Source organism: Gopherus flavomarginatus, chromosome 15 (assembly GCF_025201925.1).
Source record: "Gopherus flavomarginatus isolate rGopFla2 chromosome 15, rGopFla2.mat.asm, whole genome shotgun sequence".
Taxonomy (NCBI): Eukaryota; Metazoa; Chordata; order Testudines; family Testudinidae; genus Gopherus; species Gopherus flavomarginatus.
In genome coordinates, this window is record NC_066631.1 from 29,191,222 (window position 1) to 29,207,430 (window position 16,209).

At 49.2% G+C, this 16,209-nt stretch overlaps 1 protein-coding gene across 2 annotated transcripts in view; it reads right to left on the bottom strand.

Annotated features, from left to right (window-relative positions):
• The window catches only part of CMKLR1 (chemerin chemokine-like receptor 1), a 41,580-nt gene that overhangs the window by 6,348 nt on the left and 19,023 nt on the right, over nucleotides 1-16,209 (bottom strand). The gene's annotated exons all lie outside the window — the stretch shown is intronic.

Sequence of the window (16,209 nt, forward strand, 5' to 3'; positions counted from 1 at the left end):
GATTCTGAAACACCCTAGCGCTCCCAGTAAAAGTCAAGGAGTGTTTAGGATCCAGGGTGACAAATTTGGCCCAACCCTGAGAATCTCAATTTATGGGAGATTTGCTGATGGAACCAAGGAGCATTTGGCAATTTGTCCATCAACTACTCATGGTCCCAGTTCAGGAAAGCCCTTGCTTAGGATTATCTACAGGATGCGGTAATGCACCCTACGGGGGTGGTATTTGTAAGGTGCACTCAGGTGTTGCACATTAATTGAGCCATGGACACCCTGCTGGTGCACACTAAAAGTTCTCTAGTGCGCTTTAAGGAAGTGTGTGTTGAGCCTTTAGTGCATACCAGCATGTGGACCACATAACACGCAACACCTGAGTGCGCTTTACAAATCCCACCCTATAGGGTGCATTGCTGCTCTGCGTAGACAAGCCCTTAAGTACCTGCTTAACTTTAAGCACGTGTTCAAGTCCCATTGACCTCAAGAGCTGGCACATCTTTAAGTGCTTTCCTGAACTATAGTCCAGGTGATGACACTGGATTGGGTCTCATGCTGCTTCAGAACACCTCAGCCACTGCCTTGTAGTCAGTCTCACTCCAGGACAAAGTGACACTCTGCAGGGAGACAACCGAGTGACTGTAATAAATGAGATTTTAGGACACGGCTTGTACATTGGCCTGAATCGAAAGGAGGCCTGGCCCTGGTGAACCCTTCATTGTCGTGAGGAGGAATTAAAGTTGATGATCCAGCGGAAGTAACAATATCAGCAGAACTGGTTGTTAAACAGCTGACTATTAATGTTCCTGTTTAATGAGCCGTTCTAACTGTTCCCTTTATAGACCAGTGATTTTCCTATTGTTACCTTTCGAAAGGCAAAACCGCAGATGGTCTCGGTGGCAGGATCTGGCTTCATTTGCACTTTCATTTGCAGGGTTTTATGGGACAAGGCTTCAATAAAAGAGCAGGGACCTGCCTTCTCTGGTTCATCCTTCCTCATACAAACATTCCCCCAAACGAGACAATCACTAAGCGAAGCTGTAGCATCTCTGACTGTTATTGAGCAGGTCTGGAGAACTTTTTTGTAGAAGGGCGTACAAAACAAGATAAGGTTGGATGAACTGGCTACGTGTGAGGAAGCCTGAGTTTCGAATCTAGGTCTGCACCCAGACGGCAGCCACCACCCAGCAGGGAATGTGGGCTGATGGACCCTACCTTAACACAGGAACCACCCACGAAGCTCCTGATTGGAGGAGACCTTTGGCCTCTCTGATTGGCTCAGACTCCCTATTTAAGCCAGAAGGAGGCACAGGAAGTTGTCTGGGAAATGAGGTGAATCCCTGACTGGCTGTTATATTAGACCCTGCCTCCCTGGTCTCTTCCTAGTTCCTGTCCTGTTCCAGATCCCTGCTTTTGCACCCACTCCTGGCTACTGACTCTGACCCTGGGCTTGACTCCTGATTCTGCCACCGGCTCTGTGCTCCAGTTCCTGGTTCCCAGCTCCTGCTCTGACCACTAGGTCCAACTGCCTAAGTCCCAGACCACAACACTAAGGGACAAGTATGCTGTCTATGGACTCTGCTCCATTTCTAGCGCTAACCCAAACCCAAACAGAAGGATGATTCTGAAGTGGTCAGTCGAAGTCTCCACACCAGCTCCTCCGACCCGTCTCTCTCTCTCTCTCTTATACACATGTTTTTCATTTGTACTACTGTGATCCATCCAATCGCTTAAAATATCACAGCTGCTCTTGATGTAACTCTGGCCTGACCAGTAGCAGAAAATCCCTGTTCAAGAGAGATTTTCAGCCTAATTTCACAGGCCTCAGAAAGGTGGATGGTTCTGATAAATATCAGTGCTTCTAGGGGGGTTTCTTTGTTGAATCTGAACCGTGAACCTTTCTGAGGTTGGCCCATCAGCTCAAACTCACCCAATGCCTCTGTGATAATGGATAATTCAGCTTGTGTGATACACACACCTGATGAACCGAAGGTTCCTACAATAGCTCCTTGACAGTTGCACATTGGTTGGAGAAATCTTTAAATATAAATGAGAGCTTGCTGGTGGTTGGGGTGAGTTGAATTCTGATTAGCGCTCATACGCTGCATGGAATAGTGAGGTCTAAGTCCCCAGTGAGGGGAATGCTTGTGAAGAGAAGTTTTATGATGTTCCCATGGTGCTCACACACGTCTTTTTTATTTCAAAATTCTATGTTTTATTGTTGCTCCGAACAACTAGTTCCCCCAGTGACATTTAGCTTGACATTTCAAAGCTATTTAGTGGTTATTTATTGGGATTCTCTGTTTATTTGGTTCTTTTTTACTTTCTTTTTATCAAACTTTAACATTTGGACAATAAAAGGAGACTGTACAAAGCAAATGACTAAAAGATCCCCAAACTCTCGCTGGGTCAGACAATCAAAGCCTCCCTGAGAATGGGAGAGATTCCATGTACTCTGAGTAACACTCAGTGACCCACCACCAGGTATATGGCACCTGAGCCATGCACAGGGATGACTTTCACCTGGAGTGCATTGGTATAACATACATCGAATGAGAGCAATGTTAGGCTCGAAAGGACCTGGAGAGGTCATCAAATCCATCCCTCTGCACTGAGGAAAGACCAAGTAAACCTGATGGGTGTCTGTCCACCCTGTTCTTAAAAGCCTCCAATGACAGGGATTCCACGACCTCCCTTGGAAGCTATTCCAGAGTTTAACTACCTTGACAGTTAGAAAGTTTTTCCTAACATCTAACCTAAATCTCCCTTGCTGCAGATTAAGCCCATCACTTCTTGTCCTAATTCCAGTGGATGTGGAGAACAATTAATCCCCATCCCCTTATAACAGCCCTCAGCATATATGATGACAGTTGTCAGACTGATCTCATGAAGATAGCAATGGGGGATAATCCCTTCCATGCTACTGCAGGTGGAGATGAGCACCTGAGGTCCCTTCCAACCCTGATATTCTATTCTACGAATATACCCCAGGAAAGGCATCTCACTGGCTTCTGAAAAACCTGTCAGATGAGCCCTATGGAATCAGTCCTTCAGCCCCAGGACCCGGCCTCATCGAAACGAACTGATACTCTCAGACGAAGAGGAAATCTATATCCTCCTGGTAAGTTGTGCAACGTTTCATATGTGGAGAGAAAGGTCCTGTTACTCTGAAAGATGCTAATGGCTGCTACCAGTGGGTTCTTGGACTCAAAGGAAGTCACAGAACTCATTAAGGCCAATGGGCATCCAAGCATCTTCCTTCAATCTCAATAGAAGGAGCAATCAAGCCCCATTCTGTTGTAAAGATAGCTACAAACAATAGATGCTACTACCCAAGGACTAAGCTGCCTGGCAGGTTGGAGCTAAGCCATGTGGACTGAGGGATTTCCCTGATGCAAACTCAGGGGATAGGATATTTGGTTGTTGCCTGTGGGTGCTGGGGACAGAAGACTGAGTAGTGAACATGACCCAGAGAGAAAGCAAAGAGATAGAGCTGCTTGGGCACAGAGTTCACTGGAGTGTCAGAGTGGGAGATTTCTGAGCAAAGAAACTGCCTGCTGTTGTGTGTTTCTACTGTGTTCAGAGAAATAGGACTTTGTGTGTGTTCTTTGAAAACAAACAATCTTACACAAAGAAAATACCTGCCTTGTATCACTGATTCCTCATCCAAATGGAAACAATCCTGCAAGGCCCCACAAATTGACTAATCACTCAGGCCAAAAAGGTAACCACTCCCCGATGCATGCGGCTACCAGCTGATGGCATAAAACATGAGTGGATAGTGGTTACAGCTGGTCAGGAAATTGGAGTTTTTCCTGTGAAACATTTCAAAGAATACAGAAATATTTTCATTTTTGTCAAAAATTTTCTGCAAAATGTTTCAGCACTTTGTTGTATAACTGCAAGCTAAAAATGTTGTTTTTTTGACAACTGAAAATTTGCAGTTGTCAGAAATGGACTTTTCTGAAAGAAAGGTGTATTTAGATCCAAAAATGTCATTTTTGATCAAAAATATCTTTGATGGATGATTGTTGACCATCTCTAGTAACTATGTAATTCAAGCGCTCTTGGAATAAGTGATTATCTACGGAGTGACAGCATGTGAGTATAACCAGCAGCCACCATTATCCAGCTCTTTGCTGTTCTGGTCTGAAGCAGAAGCTGTGTGTGATCCAGAAGCAGCCTGGGATTGTCAGTGCATTCAGACTAGGGAGATTAGCCCACTCAGACTGGGACGGCTGATGTGCTCATGCAGGGGTAACTGGGAACCCCAGGTCAGGATGTTCGCACAAAGCTCAGCCCAGGACGACTGGTTGACACCATCAAGGATGGGCAGTGCCTTGGATTGGGGTAGTTGGCACAATCGGGTGGGAATGACTGACATAGTCAAACCTATTCTGCGGGTGCATCCCATCAGGCCCAGCTGGTGCACTGGTTTAAACATGGCTGGCATATGCATGTGACATGACTGGCACACTCAGATGGAGATAAATGAAGGCTTTGTACTGGGACCATTGTGCTGATTGGTAATTTGCTTGCACCAAGGATTGTGGCATTCTAAATTAATCTTACGGGATGAAATTCACCCCTGTATAGACGGCCACCTTGAGTCTGTGCACACTGTATTTTCCAACCATAAATGTTATTGCAGTAAATAGCCACATAGCTCGATTGTATCCTCCATTTTAAACCATATGCCCAGTGACAAATCCTTCGACAGCTCATCCCCAGAAAGGGGTAGATATAAACTGGTGCAGTTTGTAGAAACATGAGCCTAGCCGAGGCAGAATCCAAGAAATTAGCTGGAAAATATTTGTTTCTTATTATCTAAAGAGCTGTGTTTACAGTGGCAATCACGGTAGCATTCCCCGTCATTTGGCACTGCACAGTATGTCTCTGTCCTCGGCATCAGAGGATGATAGCTTGAAGCAGGGAGCGGTTCAAAGCCATTTAATAATGACAGTAGGCTGGAGAACAGTGAGGAGTGAGCCTTCAACAGCTGAAAAGCCACTTCACTCTCAGATAGCCCGAGAGACACATACACACAAAGAAGCGAACGGGTTTAGGCCAATGCATTCAATGAGCTTCTGCTAAAGTAACAGGTGATGCTAAAAATTCTAAGTGAAGGTTGGAATATATAAGTCGATGTTTTCAAATGGCTTAGCTGGCTGCCTGTACAGAGATCTAACTTGTGTCTGTGTCTATACACACACACAGGCAGAAACTCTGTGCATAGCTTTGTTCATTTGTTTCACTGTGTTTGTGTGTCCATCTGTCTGTCTAAATCAGACCACAGATTTGTCCATTGTGTTCCCAGGGATTATCGGTGCAGTCAGACCTTCGCCAGACAAGCCATTCCAGGCTACAGGACGGCAGGGTGCAGACGCTTGGTGTACAAGTGACAAATAAAATGCACACACGTGCATGGGACTGTGTCAGCTCCTCGCAAACCTTCCTGCACCAGGCTGGTCGCTGTAGGTTTGTGCTGACTTGGGATGGACTCCTGGTTCGAGCTAGACCCTTTGCACAGCCCTGTCCTTGAGACACCACCACTAAGAGGTCACAGACAAGCTGATGGGTTCTCCACCCACATTGGATTGTGTGATGGTATTTTTTTAAATCAGTCTTTTGGGGTTTGAGGTGCCCTGGCTGACCCCTAGGCCTTTGTGGCAGTGCTGCTGGCCGTGGATAGGTGGCCCAAGTGAGTGTGCTGCACCAGGAAGTGGGGGTTATTACATTTAATTTCAGGATCCCACCTTTAAATTACTATGCAAGGTATTCCCTGGTGCACCCACCCTGCTAGTCACATTGGTCTTGGGTGTTGCAGTTTGTTCTACATAAATGCAGCTGGAAGGATAGTCATGCGGGCGGCAAAGAAAGGCCAGTCCTGGGAGTCAGTGGGATTTGAGGGTACGATGATGCATTACAAATGACTGTGGTATGTGGAGGTGGCAGAGCACTCACCAGGGAGACTGCTACCACAGCACAGCTGGTCTGATCCCTGGGTGAATGTGCATAGACAGGAACAAGCAGAGAGAGATGCCCTGGTTACAAGCAGGGGAGAGGGTCAGAGTGCATAGCTGGAGCAACTCTATGCATAGCTGCAGCAACTACCTTGAAGTCAATGGAGCATCTCCATATTTACACTGGCAAATGTAAGGGCAAACTCTGGCCACGGGGGAGAAGAGAAAAGACTCTGCCCTGCACACTCGCCCTTCAGGGCAATCAGCGTCTCCTGACATGCATCTTAGAGAAAGCCGCGACCAGCGTGTGGAAAGGCGGGAGCAACTTCGGCCTGAGCTGTGTGGGCAAATGCTTCACTGACCGCAAAATGCAGCTTTGGGGCGCTCCCCAGAGCCTTTACAATGACGCTGTCTCCATAGTCTGAGCTTTCGCTGCCAAAACGGAAAAAGCCTGTTTTTCCTGCCAATGGGCAACCCCCAGTTTTGCCCAGCAAATCTGATTTCCTGGCCAAGCAGCAGCCCGCACGTGTGAGAGAAACTTGTGCGGCTTGGGCTGTGCCCGTCCTGCAGAGAGAGGACCTCCATCTCCAGAGGTGCCAGTCCAGCACGTTCTCTCAGCCCCGCCAATCTGGTGCTTTACCGAATGATGGATATCGAGCAAGGTGCTTGGCTAGTTAAGGGTCTGAGCCACAGGCACTGAGGACAGTGAGAGTCTGGCTCAGTCCCTAACCCCAGGCTAAATCCTGTGGATTTCAGCAGGAGCCTTTGACTGAATACTGGGGAAACACCGAGCCAGGTGCTCTGGGCTCAGCCCTGCTGTATTTTGCGACCTAAGCTTCACTTGTGGGCCAGTTAGACATTTCTTCTACTTCAATTTTTTTTCCCTTTCTCATAACTAGCAGTGTCCCAGCGCTAATCTCACGGCTCCTCTCCGTAATCCTCTCCATCTGACATCTGCAACCACAGACCCAGCCTTCCTCCTGCAGACTGGAAAATCTGCCCACAGAGTGCTGACGTTCGAGCCAGATTTTGCATGTTCACAAGTTTTGCTGGCAGATCTGAAATTGGCTGAGGGACCAGTCCAGTTCTGTGAGTAACGGAAATCGCAGACAGATGTTTGGGGAACATTTGGTTAGCAGAGTCCTGCCAACCTCCTGTGCTTCTGCTAGCATTAATAAAAGACAGCAGAGACATGGTTGGAGCAGACATGGGCCGGAAAATAGTTTTGTTGGGCCTGGAAGTTGCTCCTTCTCTCACACCCACTGGCTCAGACTTTTCTTCAATTATCTCATTTATACGTTAAAATAACAGAGCCGGAGTTTCCAGCAGTAACCTCATCCTCTGTAATGATTCCTTTTATTCGTATCCCTGGCAATGCAGTTGATTAACAACAGGAGTTATGTTTATATTAGCAACATGCAAATCTCTGACAGGGATAATTGTTCAGGGTTATAGAAGCACCGAAAGATCAGATGCTCCCTTATTAAGGGAAATACTGCAGGATTCTATCTACTGTAAAAGAACAACACATTGCACTGACACTATTGTGTTAAGGATCTTTGCTGCAGAATATTGGGGTGGATGTTCTCAAGGGTTAAATGATCATCAACCAAATGACTCAAATTTCTTGAGTCTGTAGAATCGATGGTCTTGATTTGGGAAAATATTCTAACCAGGAAAGCACTTAAGTACCTGCTTAATTTCAATGGGATGCAAACACATGCTCAAAGTTAAGCCTAAGGGTAATGGGAGGGGCTTACCCAGGAGCGCCCCCTTAAACCAGGACTCGGCTTTGCAGATTTTCTTCTACTCTAGCACCCCTATAGTCTGCCACTCTGATTCTGCATCACTCTGCAGCTCCTGGGGCCTAGTCCTCCAGCCAGGTCCCCTGCCAGGGTAACACAAGTCTAACTAAAAGGCCAAACACACACCCCTTGGGCTACTCCTCAGCCCATCTTCTGGGCTCAGCTCCATGCCCCTTGTGGGCTACCATGTACTGAAGTTCCCTGCTCTTCACCCACACGCCCAGGCCCTGTGAAGTTCTCCCTTGTGCCTTTAGCTGAGCACTGCTTCCCAGGCCTTGCTACCTGGAGACCCTTTTTCCTAGTAGGTTTCCATGCCACCCTCCTACAAGACCTGCCCTCCGCTCCCCCCGAAGGCTAGACCTGCTTCTGGTAGTGCCTCTCCTCATTGCCTTCTCTCAGCCCTTTCCATGAGGCCCAGCTGTTCATCAGGCCAACCCCTGGCCCTGTTAGTTCCACTCCCCCAGGCCAGGAGGCAGCTTGTTATGGCACAGGTGGGACTAATTGAACAGGACAGACTGGCCCAAGGTCTCCTGGCCCCTAAAGGGGCAGGGCGGGCCCACTCTGTTACAATGGACTTAAGTGCTTCCCTGAATCAAGCTCTGAGTAGGCAGCTCTCCAGGCCAGGCCTTGTGAGGTCTCTAGTATTTCCCATGTCCAGAAATTCCTCACGAAGAGGCAGCCGTTCCTGAGTTATCTCAGCACTTCTGTTTCCCATTTGGGCTAAAACCTGGACATGCACAGACATAGAAGGGTGGAAAATAATGTGTGGGTGAGGGTGGGGAGGTTAAATGAAAGTTTTGGGGGAGGCAGGAATGTTCTTATTTTACCCCGCTCTAGTTTATAACCTTACCAGTAAATCGATAAGGCCGTATTGCTCTGGGGTCCAATCCTGAGTGTGTCGCTCAGTTTGCGCTCTTCTCAGAGCCAGTCCTCGGGGGCCAAGCCTGAAAATAGCTGAGCTCCCACCTGACATCAATGAGAATTTGCCTGAGTCCAGACTGCGTAAAATTCACCCGCCTGTGCAGGGATCGGCTCAAGGGTCATGCAGCACGTAAGTCCCATTAAATTCTCTGGCCTTTGATCTGGTGATTTTCTGGCACATGGTGGGGAGGGTTATCTGTTATTATTATGGGATGCCTGCTTCCTCATGCCATGGCACTGTGCCACAGGTCTACCACTGGCATGGGCATGGAACGAGGTGGCCGCCGGGGGGCCTGGAACGCAGATGGGTAGAAGCAGCTCCACTCCTGGGCACAGCTGTTGGAGGAATTTCAACAGCCAAGTTTTAATTCTGAAAGAAACCGCTCTTCAACGCTCCCACCCCAGCCTCAGTGCGAGACATTGGAAATCCCTTAACCCCCGTTCCTCAGTTGTGAAACTGAGTTAATAATGCTGACTTGCTTCCCAGAAGAGTAGGAACTGGGAGGGTTCACTGGCAAAGTACCCAGAGAGCCTCAGTGGAGTGGAGCAACATGAATGCAAAGCAGGTCATATTGTGCTATTGGTTTTCAAGGTGAACTACCCATGGATCTCAATGGCACAATGTATTAGTATGGTATGACTGACATCTCCACAGACATCCCTCAGCTCCAGGTTCAGCTGAATGTGAAGGCAGGGCTTCCTCAGAGAGACTAGAGAGACTTCTGCAGGAACAGGAGGACAAGCCACTAAAATCAAGCTGCAGCGGGGAGGTCAGAGGCACTAAGAATGAAGGTGGGGCCGCTATGAGTCACATTAACTGCTGCCCCAATAGACAGCCCTGGAGGGACATTCCCATTCGTTTCCTCACGCTGCCTCTTCCATCTTGCCGTGAGTTGCAGCCTCGTATATTGCATTTGTCTGTGCCCTCTCAGGCCTTCCTGCTCAGATCTCACCCTGAGATATATATACAAAAATAGAAGCACTCACATTTCCTCAGCACGTAAGGTACTAAGTCCCAGCAGAGGAGATGGCAGCCAGATAGGTTGGTCTGTTCTGGGATTCCCCTACCCCCATAGACAGCTTCCTCGTCAGTGACAGCAGCTCTGGGATGGCCAGCGGGGCCAGGATCACACATGTCAGTGCTCTAGCTGGAAAAAGCCACAAGAGTTGAGCCTTGCATCTTGCAAAGTCGGGGTCCTTTTACGCTGAACTCCCATGAGGGAAGAAGCCATGAATCAAAGCCTGATCACTTGGGTAAGCTAACCTAACCTCAGCCCATGCAATCGGCAGATCTTCTGCATCCTTCCAGCCAATGCCTTCTCGCTATCCTTTGCAGGGAGAAGGTCACTTCCACCACTTCCCTGGGGACTCTGCAACTGCCTTTCCTTCCAATTGCCCTCTCTCCTAATACCCAAGCCTGGAAAGGGGAATTGAGCAGATCCTGCCTGCAAACGGGAAGCTGTGCAGAGAGTTCAGATGTGGGGGGAATATATTAAATAAAGAGCCCACAAGTGCAGGGGAAGATGTGAAATAAGAAGGGAAAACTTGAAAGTTAGTGGGTGCTGGGATCTGCAGTTTGGCCCATGACAGAGGGAAAGGCTCGGCCTCAGTGCAGACCCAGGTAGGAATTTAATTTCCCCCAAAGCTTTAGGTTATTTAGACCTGAGGTGGGAGTGTTATTTTGGGACCATCTCCAAGGACAAATAACTTGGGCTAATGGTATCCTGATTTGTTACAACCTTCAGAAAGGTTTGTCCTGGGGGCAGGCTCCGTTCTACAGGAGCTGGTGCCTCCACCACCTGCCCCCAGCTCCATGATGGAACCCACATGCAGGTCTAGGAAACACGGCTTCAGAGCAGTTGGTCACATTATATTCTGTGACATCTTCTCCCGCCGCCCGTTCACTCCACCAGGACCCAGCCACCCGGCAGCTCACAGAGAAAGCCTGGTTGTCTTCCCCGGTACACTCTACAGGCCACTCGGTTTGTTTTCTAAAAGCATTCCTTTCCAGAGCAGCATTTGCACATGGCTGATTTATGTACTCAGCATCGCGGCTCTATGGAGGGAATGTCTGTAACCCTAGCAGCAGAGCAAGGATATAAAACTCCGCTCTCAAAGCAGAATCTGTGTGGCATGGGTGGAGGCACCTCTGTTATTGTAGGGCCAGAACCCCACACACATTTTGTGTCCTAGAATTACTGCCAGCCTGTGACCGGGGTCCTAATGGGGGGCCAGCTGTAGTCACTCAGTTAGGGTGAACTGCAAAGAATAGGGTCCAAAGCTCACCGTGTTTGGTCCCTGGTGTTCAAGCAGCTTGAGTTACAACGTTCATATGGAGTTCCAGGTCCAAAGTTTGGGGTGGGGGCTGAGACAGACCCGTAAATAGGGGCAGCGAGAGAGGAAAATAAGGCTGTTCCCTTGAAATCCTGCCCATTGCGGTAGAGTTGCTCAGGGGGACCAAGCAGGAAAATGGCCAACGTTTCCCTAACAAAGTCCACCCGTCCCTCCTAAACAAGGGCAGCTGGGCTGTCACATGGGCCCTGCCTGCACCTGCCCCCTGCCTTCCAAACTGCTCGGTCCTGATGCTCCAGCATCAGCGACCAGCAGGCAGGCAGGGGGTTTTTCCCATCCAAGAAGTACCTGAACCGGTCGTTAATTAAACCCTGCAACTCCTGATTTCCTCTGTCAGGCTCAGTGCTCCACTCTGGTTGGTGAGCATTCCACTGCGGAGTCCGGGGCCATGCCACCGTTCTCCGAGGCTGCTGTGCAGCTAGGGGATTAAAAGCAAAGGCATGAGAACTGGGGAGCATTTCCTACCTGCTTCGGTCACGTTTGCTGGTCTGGGGGATGCACAGAATTTAGGGGAGGCCACTGCTGTATTGGGGGCACTCAGACCCAATGCCACCAGTGATGTAGGTTTCAGTCCCTTGTCCAGTCGCCTATTGCAGTAATTACTAATACTGAGTATGAAAACGAGACCTGAGCCACCTTACAGAGGGGATTAGTACCCCACACAAGAATTATGAGACCCAACCCTCTGGTGAATGATTTAAAGCATGAAATAGAAATTCTCCCATTGAAGAAACTGACTTTGATCTTTAGGATCATTAGAGAAGCTCAGAAGCAGCTTCCAAAGATCTGTAAAGTCAGGGAATAAAAGAGTAAGGAGGGAAGGGCTGTGAATGAAAATTCCTCCAGGATCACACCTTTTGCAGGAGCAGGCAGCTCTTTACAACATCCTTCACTCAGCCCAGGAAATCCAGAGTGGCGAGAGGAGAGGCAAATGCAATCAGACCGTCTGGATCACACAGTTCACAAGAGCAGACCCCTCTCTATAATCCCCTGAATTACTCAAAAGCGTTTGTGCTGCGGAGTCTGGCTTGGATACGGAGGCTGCGATTCCTTTTTGGACAACTTTGGATGTATTTCAAAGACTGTTGGTTTGCCATGTTTTGATGAGCCATCACTCTGCGAGGGTCACATGTTATTTAAACTCTTGTCCTTCAAGGCTGGCTGAGCCAGTGGAGTTTGAATGCCTGCCCAATCCTACTTAGTTTTACCACCTCGTCATCAGCAAATCAAAGGCTCCAATCCTCCTATTGGATCCACAAGGGACCACTCCCACAGACCCGATTGCTGGACTAGGGGCTAATCATATTAGTAAGGCCATGAGCTCTCAGTCGTGGGGTTGTGACCCACGAGAGGTTGCAAACGGATGTCAGGGGACACAAGCACCTCTGAGAGATAGGTAAGTGGCAGGAAATCACATAGCCAAGGAGTAGAGCGCATGGAAGGGAGGGCAGGGGAGAAGGGGGGACTGACTGATGAAAGAGTAGAGAGTGATGGGAAGGAGTCAGGCTCGAATGCACTGTGGGTAGTGGAGACTTTACGGCCCCCTGAGTCTCTTAGTTTCACACTGTTGAAATTGTGGCTGCATGTCTCTGCCCCCATCACAAATGATCTAGGAGCCAGGAGAAATGCAGAGGGAAAGACTGAAGATAATGGAGTGCTTTGGGCCAGCCAAATAAATAACTGCACTTTGCACCACGCCCTTTTGGTCTGAGCACCTCAGAGTGGGGAAGGGGGTGAGTTTCACCATCCCCTTCTACAGACGGGGAAACTGAGGTGCCAAGATCGGCCCAAACTCACACAGCAAGTCAGGGTCAGGCTCCAGGAGAGTGCCCTGGGCTCCCCCCAGGACCTTCCTCAGAACGGGCCCACTCCTGTGACGAGCACCAAGGAACTTCACCGAACTCAAAGGCGCGTGCTGGTTAGGTGTGCTGAAGCTGTACCTGCTCGTTGGCTGGCCAGGTGCTCCCCTGCCTCCGTGCTGCGGCCGCTGTGGGAGGAGAAGGACACCCCCTGCATTTTCGCTCTCTTTCGCGTTCCAGCTGCAGGAGCTCAGAGCTGTGGGTCTCTTCCCAAGGCCTCTTCACAGCCCTCCCAGTACTCGGTCTCCTTCCCTGCACCTCTGTCAGAGAGCTGATCCCCCTCAACTCCTGCACCCCAGGGCCCCAGAGTGGACTCTGACTAATGCAGCTTCGGTTCTTCTCACCCAGCTTGGCTGCTCGGCCGGCCCACACAACAGCTGGAGACCCACCCTTTCTTGGCCCCCTCGCAGGCTGACTCCAACCCGTAATTAGATGGCAACACACTCATTCCTGAACTAGCAACCAGGCCTGCATGAATATCAACAATAAACGAACAAGGCAGCCTTGGAAAGCCCACCTCACCCACGGAGCACCTGATTTATGAAGGAGGCACAAGAGTAGGACTCGCTCGATTTATCTCGGCCAAGCAGATCCTGACGCTGCGCCCAGCTCAGATTTGGGAGGCTTTAAATCTCCATATGCTCCCTGCCCGGGAACACTTGCTAGCAAAGGGAGAATCAGCCAGCCCCACCCGTCTCCAAGTGCAGCCGCAGCCAGCAGCCACTGAGCACTTCTCGATTCTACCAACGCACCTGTCTGCCAGCTGGAAAGACGCTGGGGTTGGTGGTTGTTTTCAACGTCACTGCCAAGCTCACAGATGGAGAGAGTATTCCTCTCTCGGAGGAGCTTGCAAGCTGTGAGGAAATAGGCCTGTTGTTTAACCTCAAATACGGGTCGGATCGCAAGCATGATAAACTCTGCCCAGCGCTGATACCATGGGGTTTGCCACAGCTGCTACATGTAACTCTCCCTCCCTGGAGACAGACTCCAGTGCTCAATGAGAGAAATGTGTTTAAACTCCCAGGAGACTTAGGCAAGTCAGGGAGGTGAATAATAGTGCAGACACCACTGTGAGTTCTGGCAGCTCACCCACGCAGGTGCCCGTAACACACACACAACACGGATGGGAGATTTGGCTGCTGGTGCCAAATCTCACTGATGGCAGCGATGACTTGTCCATCCCCACACTGCATCAGTCTTGCCAAAGGGGTAGACTCAGAAGGGACAGTTCAGCCCCTGGGGATCTGCATTCTGGAACTGATTCAGCCTGGAATATCCCAGTGTCCCTTGCATGTGTCGTCTCTGTGCGTTGTGACCATTCGGGCCCTTACCTCTAGAAGCCTATGGACTCATTCTGCAGAAGGAGTAGGCCAATACGTGAGAGTTAGACAGCCTCTCCCAGCCCTTCCTGCATTGCAAATCTTTGTCCAGATAGCAGGTCAGGGGTCATCTCTCATTGCCGTACAAGCAGTACTGACGAAGATGCACCTAGATGGACCGGTAGATTCTGGGAACAACATATATTGAAACAATGGCCCTGGGCTGAACCAGCAGGTGAGAGCAGGACACAAGGCAGGCAAAAGAAATATGCCCCCAAAGGGGTTTTAGACAAAGTGTTATTGACGCAGAGCATTGGGAAACGGTGGCTAGCAATCAAACCAATGGACAACACTCTGCAGACAATGGACAGCCGGTGTTTAGGAATAAATTTTGGTGTGACGGCGTAACAAAGCCAGTACATGCATCTATGAGACTGCGATGCTTTTCATGCATTGCACCTTCTCCATTTCTAAAAATGGGGCAGCCATTTTGCTCTCAGAGAGGTTGCCTGCTACAGAGGTGACTCTTACATGCCGTGGTCTCTCTTGGAGTGAAGATGCTGGAGGGAGGGGGCCATTTAGGCTGAAAATAGCATGCTCATGGTTACTGTGGTTACATGGATTTCTTGTTTCAGACAGAGCCCAGCATGGCACAGACAGAGATATGAAAAAAAATACTAGGCAGAGCTGGGCCAGAACCAAATCTTTGGGTCTGAACATTCTTGGCCTTTGGAGGGGCCCAATCTGGATCCCAACTTTCCAGCCCAGGACCCTCTTGAAGTGGGCTGAAGCATTCCAGGCCTTTAAAAAGTAATGAGTCCGGTTCAGTCCCAGAATTGGATAAAATGTGCCGAGCTGGTTCCTATGCCTGGTGGAACTGGGCCCCCACATTGGGAGTGGTACCACATTTCACATCCATATCAGTCTCCAAAGGTGCAGTAAGAATGTCTGCCCAGTGCGTTCCCTCCAAGAATCTCCAGGGGCTTTCCAGTGCTTGGGAGGTATCATTGTGTCTGTGACGTCACACCCCATATTCTTTATGGAAATATGGTTATAATATGAATATGATGTAACTAAGATATACTTTTTGCAAGATGGGTCTTGTAAGGTATCATTGGGGGGAGAGAGAGATAAAAGAGGGACAATGACAACAGGAGGGGCCCTCACTCTCCCTACAAAGCACCTGAAATCACCTGAGGAACGCAGGCTGAACTCTGGGAAGTGATGGTCCCAGGCTAAGATCTTTAGCTTGTGTAAGAAAACCTGGGAAAGCCCAGGCAACTTGTGCCTTAAGAATCTGCCAGCCTGTTTATCACTCAGGGTGAGAATTCGTTAATTTGTATCCTGCCTCTCTAGCGTATGTTAAGCTCAGTCTGGGGCTTTTGTTTATTTACTAAGGTAATCTGCTTTGTCTGTTTGCTATTGAACCACTGAAAATTCACTTTTTGTAGTTAATAAACTTATTTCTTATATATAATAAAACCCAGTTTATGTAATTTCTAACGGGGGCAGGGGGAAGAAGTCGTGCACATCTCTCTTCACATTGAGAAAGAGGGCAGATTTTTATGAGCTTGTGCTGTGCAGATTTTTCTATACAGTGCAAGACAGTATCAGTCTGGGTTTATCTCCCCAAAGGAGGGGTGTGCACGTGAGTCTGGGGGAGCCCTCTCACACAGAGCTGACTTCCGTCTGTGTCTGCAGCTGGGTGTGGCCCTGCCTGTGTATGTGCTGTAAGAGGCCAGAGAGCCTAATTCAGCAAAGCAGGAAGAGGGAACCTTGGCTGGTGAAATCCCAGTACACCAGGTGGCACCTCAGAAGGGGCGTCCAACCCGTCACAGTCTCCATCTCACAGAGAGAGAACCAGAAGCCCAGTGTCTAAGTGATTTGCCTAACACCACACAGTGAAATAGCCCAGCACCCTAACCTCGGACCCACGCTGCCTTTAGTTCTATAGCGTCTCTCATCCTGATGTGCACAGGCAGCTGTTCTCTGGGTGTTC